The sequence below is a fragment of the Narcine bancroftii genome, chromosome 13 (assembly GCF_036971445.1).
Source record: "Narcine bancroftii isolate sNarBan1 chromosome 13, sNarBan1.hap1, whole genome shotgun sequence".
NCBI lineage: Eukaryota > Metazoa > Chordata > Chondrichthyes > Torpediniformes > Narcinidae > Narcine > Narcine bancroftii.
The window spans coordinates 1,151,440-1,161,605 of NC_091481.1; the positions used below are offsets into that span (position 1 = coordinate 1,151,440).

Below are 10,166 nucleotides of genomic sequence, written 5' to 3' on the forward strand. Positions count from 1 at the left end.
ATGCATCTCCTGAAGTTTGCCTCCTCTTTCCATCTGGCTCCATGACACTCTCACTCTATTCCCACTGCTTTCATTTCCGACCACATTCTCATCAACACTCACTGCCTCAGCCTGTTCTCTGAGTTGGGAGAAAGCCCTTTTATTTGCAAATAATAACATTAAAATAATGAAGCAGCTTCTATCCTCAAGGACCCCCACCACCCAGGTCATGCCCTCTTCTCACTGCTACCTTCAGGAAGGAGGTCGAGGACCCAACGGTACAGAAACAGATTCTTCCCCTCCGCCATCAGATTTATGAATGGACAATGGACCCCACACATATAACCATATAACCATATAACCATATAACCTCCCCCACTTTCGCTTCCTTTGTATGAATTTATTTATTTATAAACATAATTTATACCAAGTTGGCACTGAAATGCTGTCGCAAAACAACAAATTTTGTTACATTCTTGACAATAAATTCTACTTCTAATGAGTGTCAGCAACAAAACAATTGTTCCATCAATTCTCCGCTGAACAAGTATTGCTTCAAATGCCCTCTTCCCCATTGACCGAACATGGTCCCAATTCTTCACACCAACCGCCCCTTCAGCTGAGTGATATCTCAGCCATTCCCGAGGGAGTTCATTAAGAAATGTGTGCTCTGGGCAGAAAACTATTGTTGATCATCTACTATATCATTCCCTGGGGATTGCAAGTGCCCAGAATAAATAGCATGGAGATAGGAGTGGTTGATTTAATCAGCGAGAGAGAAGGGTGTGTGGGGTTGAGGGCGGTTGGAAGATTAAACTCAGAAGGAGTTCAACCCTCATTGCAGTTGCCCTGAAATTATATATGCAGGGTTAGATTAGGATGAGAACATTGAGTAAACACTTTCATTACAGTTAAGGATTACAAAGGGCGGAGGAACAGTCGATGCACGCTTGAATTAATAATTTTCCGAGCCTATTGGTTAAATGGACAATAATTGAATAGAGATTAATGGATTATTAGGATCATCATTTATGGGAGAAAATAAGAACATAAGAAATAGGAGCAGGAGTTGTCCATCCAGCCTGACGGGCCTGCTCCACCATTCAATAAGATCATAACTGATCTGATCATTGACTCAACTCTACCCACCTGCCTTTTCCCCAGATCCCTTCATTCCTTTTTTTTAAGTAGAAATCTATCTAACTGAAACTTCAATATGTTTAATGAAGTCGCCTCAACTACTTCCCTGGGTAGAGAATTTGACAGCTTCACTTCTCTATGGGAAAAACAGTTTTTCCTCATCCCCGTCTTATATCTAGTCCCCTGAAACTTGGGAGGAGAAATTGTTCCAACTCTCAATGCATGGATGTCACATTCCCAGGAAACGTGGGCATACAATGTTGCCTTGGACAAAGAATTTGGGGACTACATTACACAGCATAGAGTCATCCTGAACATTTCCTCCACAACTGGTTCCATTTGCCTGCATTGTCCAACCTTTCCTATCCATGCACCTTGTCCAAATATCTTTAAACCATAGTAATTTCCCCCACCTCCCCCACTTACTCTGGCAGCTTGTTCCGCACACCCACCACCCTCTGTGGGGGAAAATGCACCCCTCAGATCCCTTTAAATTTTTCACTTTGCCTTAAATCTTTTGTATTTCATTCATGACTGAGAAAGATGCCATTGCAAATGTCTCTGTGAGACACTACCTCAAGAAGGCAGCCAATATCATAAAGGACCCCTATCACCCTGGTCACAACTTTTGAGCAGAAAGTACAGAAGCCTAAATACCGGCTCCTCTAGGTTCAAGAACAGATTTTAACTGACAGCTATCAGGCTCTGGAACCTCCCTGTACTAACCTAATGCTAACCATAAACTACTCTGGGACCACATGAAAATCTGCCTGCATCACTTCCTTTCTTACACCAACTGTAATGATCTATTTATCTATCCCTTCATATTTATTATCTTGATTGGTGTCTCATGGCATATTTTGGTCATTTATACAAGCTGTGGTCCTGTAGTTGGTGTACTTTATGCACCTGTGTGTCTGCAGCAAGAAGGAATTTGAGTGCATCTGTAAATGGGACTCATGTATCTGACAATGAACTCATTTCTCCTTCCTTATTGTGTACTGAAGCAGGGTGACGGGCGGGATCAAGGAAAACCATGAGAAACCACTTTACTGTCAGCGAGAGATAATGTTCATTGTCATTGGGTGGCATGGTTACTGCATCACTGTTACAGCACCAGCGTCCCTAGTTTGAATCCGGCGCTGTCTGTAAGGAGTTTGCACATTCTTTCCATGTCTGTGTGGGCTTTACTGGGGGCTCCAGATTTCTCCCACCGTTCAAAAATGTACTGGGGGTATAAGTTATTTGGGTTTAATTAAGCGGCACAGACTCATGGGCTGAAATGGCCTGTTACCATGATATGCCTAAATTTTAAAAATGTTCATGAAGAAAAAATATAAACTACATCAAGATAAAAAGAAGACAATAAATACAAAAGATAGATAATATTCACAGTGACCTTTGTGCTAGAAAAAATGGCTTTATAGTAGTGCAGAGAGTCTTTTATGGTGTGGCATCAGTCTCTGATTAGTGTAACAAGGGACAGTTGAAGAGCCTGATAGCTTTTGGAAGGAAACTGTTCTTGAACCTAGAGGTCCTGGTCTTCTACCCAAAGGGAAGCATGAGAAGAGGTTATGTCCAGGGTGATGTTGGCTGACTCCCTGAGGCAGTGCCTCACATAAATGTCTGTAATGGATGGGAGGTCAGATCCTGAGATGGACTGACTCCTAACTCCTGGTGAGGCCAAATTTGGAGTACTGTGTACAGTTTTGGTCACCAAATTATAGGAAAGATATAAACAAAATAGAGAGAGAGCAGAGAAGGTTCACGAGAATGTTGACAGGATTTCAGGGTCTGAGTTACAGGGAAAGGTTGTGCAGACTGGGGCTTTTTTTCTCTAGAGCGTAGAAGATTGAGGGGGGACTTGACAGAGGTGTTTAAAATTTTTAAAGGGACGGACAGAGTAAATGTGGATAGGCTTTTTCAATTAAGAAAGGGGGAGATTCAAACTAGAAGACATGGTTTAAGATTGAAGGGGGAAAATTATAAGGGGAACATGAGGGGAAATTTCTTTACGCAGAGGGTGGTGGGGATGTGGAATGAGCTTCCGGCAGACATGGTCGAGGCGGGATCATTGGTTACATTTAAGGAAAGACTGGATCGTTACATGGATAGGAGGGGACTAGAGGGGTATGGACCGGGTGCTGGTCAGTGGGACTAGGAGGGTGGGGATTTTCTACGGCATGGACTAGTAGGGCCGAACTGGCCTGTTCTGTGCTGTAAGTGGTTATATGGTTATATGGTTATATGAACCCCTCCATCCTGTGACTGCTGAGGAAGAATGTTTGGGGTGGTCTTGAGAACTTCAAGCCTGTACATCGGGAGCAGTCAGTGAGTGGTGAAGGGAGCTGACAGCCCACAAACATTGACCTGTCCACACTAGCACTCACCTCTTGCATCATTTGTGGCCCATGTGGTTCCCACATTGGGCTCATTGGCCATATTGGAAGTCACAGGACGAGAGTGAAAATGAGGCATCCTCAATACTGAGTGACTGACAAGGAAGAAGAGAGAACCACTGAACCTCTCAAATGCTGCGACTGTGGGAGAATAAAATAAATGATTTTATTATCATTGAAGCAAAACCACAAAATGCTGGAGAAACTCAGCAGGTCAAACAGTGAACTTTATTTAGCAAAGATAAAGATACAGAACCAACGTTTTGGGCTTGAGTCCCTCATCAATATATGAGAAAAATGTAGGCAGGCGCCCAAGCAAAATGGTGGAGGGCGGGGCAGGGGGACGAGCACAGTCCCACAGTGGGAAGTAATAGGTGGATAAGGGAGAGAGGGAACACCAGCAAATGGGGGGAGGAGGGATGGTTCTGTGATTTGAGAGGGAAGGAGTGAAGAGCTGGAGAACATGGAGTGGTCTAACAGAAACCGGAGAAGTTGATGTTTATGCCATCCAGTTGGAGAGCACCCAAATGGAATATTAGGTGTTGTTCCTCCAATTTACAGGTGACCTTGGTTTGGCCATGCATGAGGCCATAGACAGACATGTCAGCGCAGGAATGGGACACGGAATTGAAATGGTTGCCCACTGGGAGATCCCTGTCACTGATGCAGACAGAGAGAGAAGGTGCTCAGCAAGACGATCTCCCAGTCTGTACCTAGTCTCTCCGATGAAGAGCAAAGTGGAGGCGGCCACAGTGGGAGGACTGGATGCAGCAGATCACTCTTCCAGATTCACAACTGAATTTTAAAAAAATTTACACAAATAGCACAGTAATAGGCCATTTCAGCCCACGAGCCCATGCTGCCCAATTAACCTACAACCCCGAATAGTGGGAGGAAACCCAGAGCCCCCGGGGAAAACCCAGACAAATACGTACAAATTCCTTACAGCCAGTGTGGGATTCGAAGCCCGGTCCCGATAACTGGCACTATAAAGCCATTGTGTTAACTGCTACGGCAACTGTGCCACCCACATGGAAACTCCTCCAATTTATGGGTGGCCTTGGTTTAGCATTACATGAGGCCATGGGACAGACAGGTTGTTGTGGGGGTGGGGCGCAGAACCTTATTATTGAAGATGATTTGAAAATGACACCTGATTCAAAATTTTTGCAGACCATATGAACACTGTCAGTATAGAAAATGAGGGAGATTGTCTAAGGATATGACCAGCTGGGAAATTTGAAAGCCCAATGACAAATGGAATTTACTCCTGACACTACAAGGTGATGGGTTTGGGTAAAGAGAATATCCTCAGTGTATCCATCGGTCTCTGAAGGTGGCAGCGCAGGTAGATAACATGAAGAAGAAGGCAAATGTGATCCGTGACCCTGTGTGTCTGTATCTCCCCATGCCTGTATCCATGGCTGTGACTTTGTGTCTCCCAGTATCTCTATCGTGAGTCTGTTGCTCAGCATTTCTCAGACTCTTTTCAGTGGACACCCTGCTATCATATTGTCAGTCTCTAACCTGGCTGATGCAACCGGGGACCACACAAGAGGGGCTGCTCAATTTTAACCACCAATTTCAGTCCACTAACTCTGAAGGGTTATGGAGGCCAAATGTAGCCGCTTCACTGCACCTCACTTCTTGTTAAAGGGATTGTCGTTCTTTCCTACATTTGTGGCATCCGGACTGGCATTTAGCGAATGAAACTTGGACATTTGGGGTAAGCACTGAATTTGGTCGATATGACAGAATGGGGTGGGGGGAGAAAAGATTAGTCTTTGCAAACTCATCCAACATTTCACAATGAAAATCCACCCCACCAATTCACAGAGTAACGCTTGTTAGTCCTGTACAATCAGACTCAGGCCCGAAACGTTAGTTACCCCTTCACTTCCCAGACTCAGGCCTGAAATGTTAGTTACCCCTTCACTTCCCAGACTCAGGCCCGAAACGTTAGTTACCCCTTCACTTCCCAGTCTCAGGCCCAAAACGTTAGTTACCCCTTCACTTCCTATCGATGCTGTGTGACCTGCTGAGTTTCTCCAGCACGTTTACAGATTGCAGACTTTCCTGTTTAACTCAATTAAATTCCAGTTCCTTTGAGGAAAAGTAAGAAATCTCTTACTTACAAACATTATCCATTCAGTGGAGTTTCATTTTTATTTTAGCATCAATTGGTGTATCTTTTTATTCAACACATCAGACCATGACACTGGAATTTGCATGGCTATTTAAATCATTGATGGGATAACTTATTCTCAGCTGACCACAAACTCAAAAGCTTGGGAACCGAGTTTTATCCATTACAATACAAATGGTCACACTGTGTGATTCAACTTGCACGATGCTAATCTTTAAATAATAACTTGGTACCTTATCTAATCTATCCTTGAATACACATCACAGGCTCTTGTTGGCTGAGGTTCCATTACTTGCACTCAAAAGTACAATTAATTAAACCAAATATGCTAACAATCTTAATAAGAAGATTAAGCCGTGTAACTGATAAAACAAATTAAATTATAGCTGCAGTTGCTAATCTCTGTCCCCCACTATTAAGAGTTATTATTTGCAGACTGCTCAAATGAGAATAAAATTGCACATAGACCATCGAGAGAAAATATGGATTAACATGGGAGCTGTGAGTGGGTGCAATATGCAGTAAGTCCCTTCTGAAGTTATGAGTTTATGGAGCACTGCCTTTTAATCTTTGTTTGAAATTTGTTTGTATGCCACCTTAACATTTCAATTTTCATTCATGTCCATTTCAATTGCACGTCAAACAATAGTCAATCTAAATAAAGTTTTCAACATTTATTCATGATTATTGTTGACAGAACAACATGTACACTGAAATAAGAACAAGAGATTGTATCATTAAAGTTATTAGAAATGACATTGGTGAAGTGTCAACACAATTCTTAGCTGTAGGAGTGTGTTGTTTGCATCATGAGTACCGTGACTGGTTGCATCTCTGTCTGTAAGGAGGTGCCAATGCACAGGACAGGAACAAGCAACAGTGAGTTGTGAACTTGGCCAGCACCATCACAGGCACCAGACTTCACTCCATCAAGGACATCGACAAGAGGCGATGTCTCAAGAAAGTAGCCTCATACTCAAGAGCACTCACCACCCAGGCCAGGCCCTCTTCACTCTGCTACCATCAGAAAGGACGTACAGGAGCCTGAAGACAAACACCCAATGGCACAAGGTCAGATTCTTCCACTCCACCATCAGATTCCTGAACAGAAAATGAACCACAGACACCACCTCACTTTCTCCTATTTTTTCACTAATATATTTATTTTTAAGTGTAATTTTATAGCAATAGTTGCACTGTATCGCTGTCACAAAAACAGCAAATTTCGTGACATGTGTTCACGACAATAAATTCTGGTTATGATTCTGATCAAAGTTACAGATAATGGAATCTTGAACAGAAAAAGAACTGCTGGAGAAACTCAGCAGGTCAGACAGCATCCATGGGTAGAAATGGTCAGTCAACATTTTGAGACTGATGAGGATTTCATCTTGGCCAGAAACTCCATGAAAGATTAATTTGCTGGCCTTTTGGATCAGCACTTTCTACAGTTAACTTCAATCAAGGCACCAGGATATAAAGTTTCTGTCAAAGTCAAATAAATCAATAGAGAAAGAGAACTTCTTACCTGTCAATTCAGCTTAAAAAGTAACTTCTTCATTTAAACAAATATTAAACAGTTGTTATGAACTAACAACCCATTCAATTATATTTGGGACTAAAGGGACTTTGTTAGCACTAAAACACAGGATAAAATTCATCAGACAATGGTATATTCAAGATAAGAGTTTTTTTTATTAAACTATTAACAACATAACATTTCTTACTTAACTCTAAACTTAAGCCCACTATGCAAAAATTTATGCGTAAGTGTGTGTGTGTGTGTGTGTGTGTGTGTGTGTGTGTGTGTGTGTGTGTGAGAAAAGTCAGTATTTAAAAGTTCAGCATCATTTTAGTTTTGCTTGAAGGTCTTACATTCTCAGTTCATAAATAATTATAAAGCACTTTTTAACATTATACCTTCAGGCCTCTTTACTCACAATGTGGTTATCTTCTTCCACATGAATTCACAAACCCAGACAAGGATTATACAAATGTGGTTATCTTCTTCCATGATGAAGTCACAAACCCAGACAAGGGTTAAATGAAGTGGCCACACAAAAATAGACCCAGTAGAAATCTGTCATCTTTTCTAAAGAGACAGCAAGTTGGTCTTCCTTATTTCAAAAGCCACTGATTCAATGTTCCCCTTTTCCAACAAACACCACAAATTTGGTTACTGTAACTCAACCCCGTCTTTCACAAGATTTCAACCCTGCATCACAGGGTTTTGACAGTACTCTCCAAACTGAACTCTTCCAAAACTGAACTCAAAATGTCTGAATTCAGTAATATATTTCTCCAAATCATGTAACCATTACATCATCACCAAAGTGAGTCCCAATTCTTGGAAACCACATGACCATCAGTTTTATTTCTACCAAAATTCTGTACCTTTTTTCAAAACCATTCCATATCCATAACAATCTCTGACCTCATCTCTGTTCAAGAAGCTTAAGTGGTTTGATTAAAAACAGATGGCTTCCTTCAAGAGTTCTTGAATAATTAAGACCCACTTGAAATCCATTAGCTCTGTTTGTCCCAGACACATCGACTCTGAGAATGAATCTCTTCTTTGAGTATAATGGTGTACCCGTAAATGTGCTGTGACCTGTGTGTGACCCTGTACCAGGCCACAACTAGCTTATTAAACAATATCTTGATATAATATAGTTTTAACATTATACTAAAGATTAACACAAATACATTAGTCAAAAAAAGTGTTCAGACACATTTAGGGATTTAAAGTTTATCCTCAAAAGGAAATTATCATCTATAAAACAAGAATGTGATCCTTGTAGTACTGCCCTTTCGTCCTTGCCATGTACTCTGAGAATAATTATACTGAAAATATTTACCCTGGACATCTCCTTAAACATCTCCCCACTCACCTTGAACTCATCCTCCAGTGTATGAGTTACCTAGGCCACCTGAAGCTGAGGAGAGGAGCTGTGCAAAGGAACTTCTGGGAAAACATTACCTCATTTTGTCTTCAGAGGCTGACACTTTATTTAATGCAGTGACCCTTGTTCCCGATTTTTTCATGGGAGGAAGCATCTTCTCTACTGTTGCCCTGTCGAATGCCTTAGGGCATTGACCATGCTGCCACGGCATTTTTTCCACCGAGGTTCTGGGTTCCACCAGGGTATCTCACTGCTGAAGTAATGGCATGAATGCTGAGCTCCTGATCTCCAGGCCATTGGTTCCTACTTGCCATCCTTAGAGTCAGACAATGGACTATAAGACCATAAGTCATAGGTGCAGAAGTAGGCCATTTGACCCATTGAGTCTGCTCTGCCATTCCATCATGAACCATTCTCCCACTCCCCGGCTTTCTCCCCATAACCTGACTATTCAGATTCCTATCAATCTCTGTCATAACTACACCCAATGACTTGGCCTCCACACCTACCCTTGCAATTAATCATTTACAATTAATCTTCCCTCAGAGTCAGGTCTGAATGGCAAAACAATGCCAACAATTAAATAACTTTGCATCCATCAATTAAACAGAATGCTTCAAAAGCTCAACACACAAATGTGCTGGAAACACTCAGCACCCATAAGAGTAAAAGGCATAGCTGACGAAGGGCCCAGGCCAGCACCTGGCTTCTGAGATTTCACACATGGGGACATTTGTAGGTCCTAGGTGAACTCAATGGCAGTGAATTACCCACAAACACATTTCTGACTTCTTTTAAGCAATATTAACTTAAAAATGTGAATAATTTAACAAGCATTTAATTTATTTTTCATGTTTCAAAAAATATTTGCTTTTTTAAGGTAGTTTATTTTAACAAATGGTCTAAAATGTTCCCGTATCAGAGACAAGCAGCAATATGTAAAGCCATTGAGGGCTTTGACAGACTTTCACACTGGGGCAGGGTCTGAGCATCAGCCCACTGACGGAGGAGTTTAGGGTATGGGGCATCTTTGACTGTTCATGTGAACTGATTATGTTGTTCAAGGCTTTTCTGTTGTCCAGGCCCCAGCCCTTCAGTACATATGACATTGGCCTATCAGGAGAAAGTAATTTTGGGGGAAATGAGGATAGCAGGAACAGAGTGGCTCTGAAAAAATCTAGTCCTATTTGATACCATTGCTGGTAAATGGCACTGCTTGTGCTTTGGTTTAAACCCTGTCACCCTGGTCACAACCTCTTCTCACTGCTCCCTTCGGCAGAAGGTACAGAAGCCTGAATCTCAGCACCTCTTGCTTCAAGAACAGGTTTTATCCAACACCTCTCAGGCTCTGGAACTTCCCCGTTCTATCCTAACCCTGGCCATAAACTACTCCGAAACCTGCAAAAGATCTGTCTGCGCTATTAAAATGTGTGTTGGGGAGTGAGGGGATGGTCTGTGTCGAGAGAATGGCCTGTCAGGGGCTGATGAGTGGGTGGTCTGTGACAGGGAAATGGTGTCTGATGGGGGGTTGGTGAGTGGGTGGTCTGTGATGGGGATAGTCTTTGATGTGGGTTCTATACTGAGGAGATGGTGAGTGGG

General features: G+C 42.2%; 1 long non-coding RNA gene across 1 annotated transcript in view; it reads right to left on the reverse strand.

Annotated features, from left to right (window-relative positions):
• The window catches only part of LOC138748908 (uncharacterized), a 74,701-nt gene extending 67,845 nt beyond the window's left edge, over nucleotides 1-6,856 (reverse strand). The window contains exons 1-2 of the long non-coding RNA XR_011348315.1: nucleotides 6,655-6,856; nucleotides 3,510-3,659 (exon numbers count right to left, since the gene is read on the reverse strand). This is a non-coding gene — a long non-coding RNA (uncharacterized lncRNA). The remainder of the gene's footprint in view (nucleotides 1-3,509; nucleotides 3,660-6,654) is intronic.
• Between the last annotated feature and the right edge of the window lie 3,310 nt (nucleotides 6,857-10,166).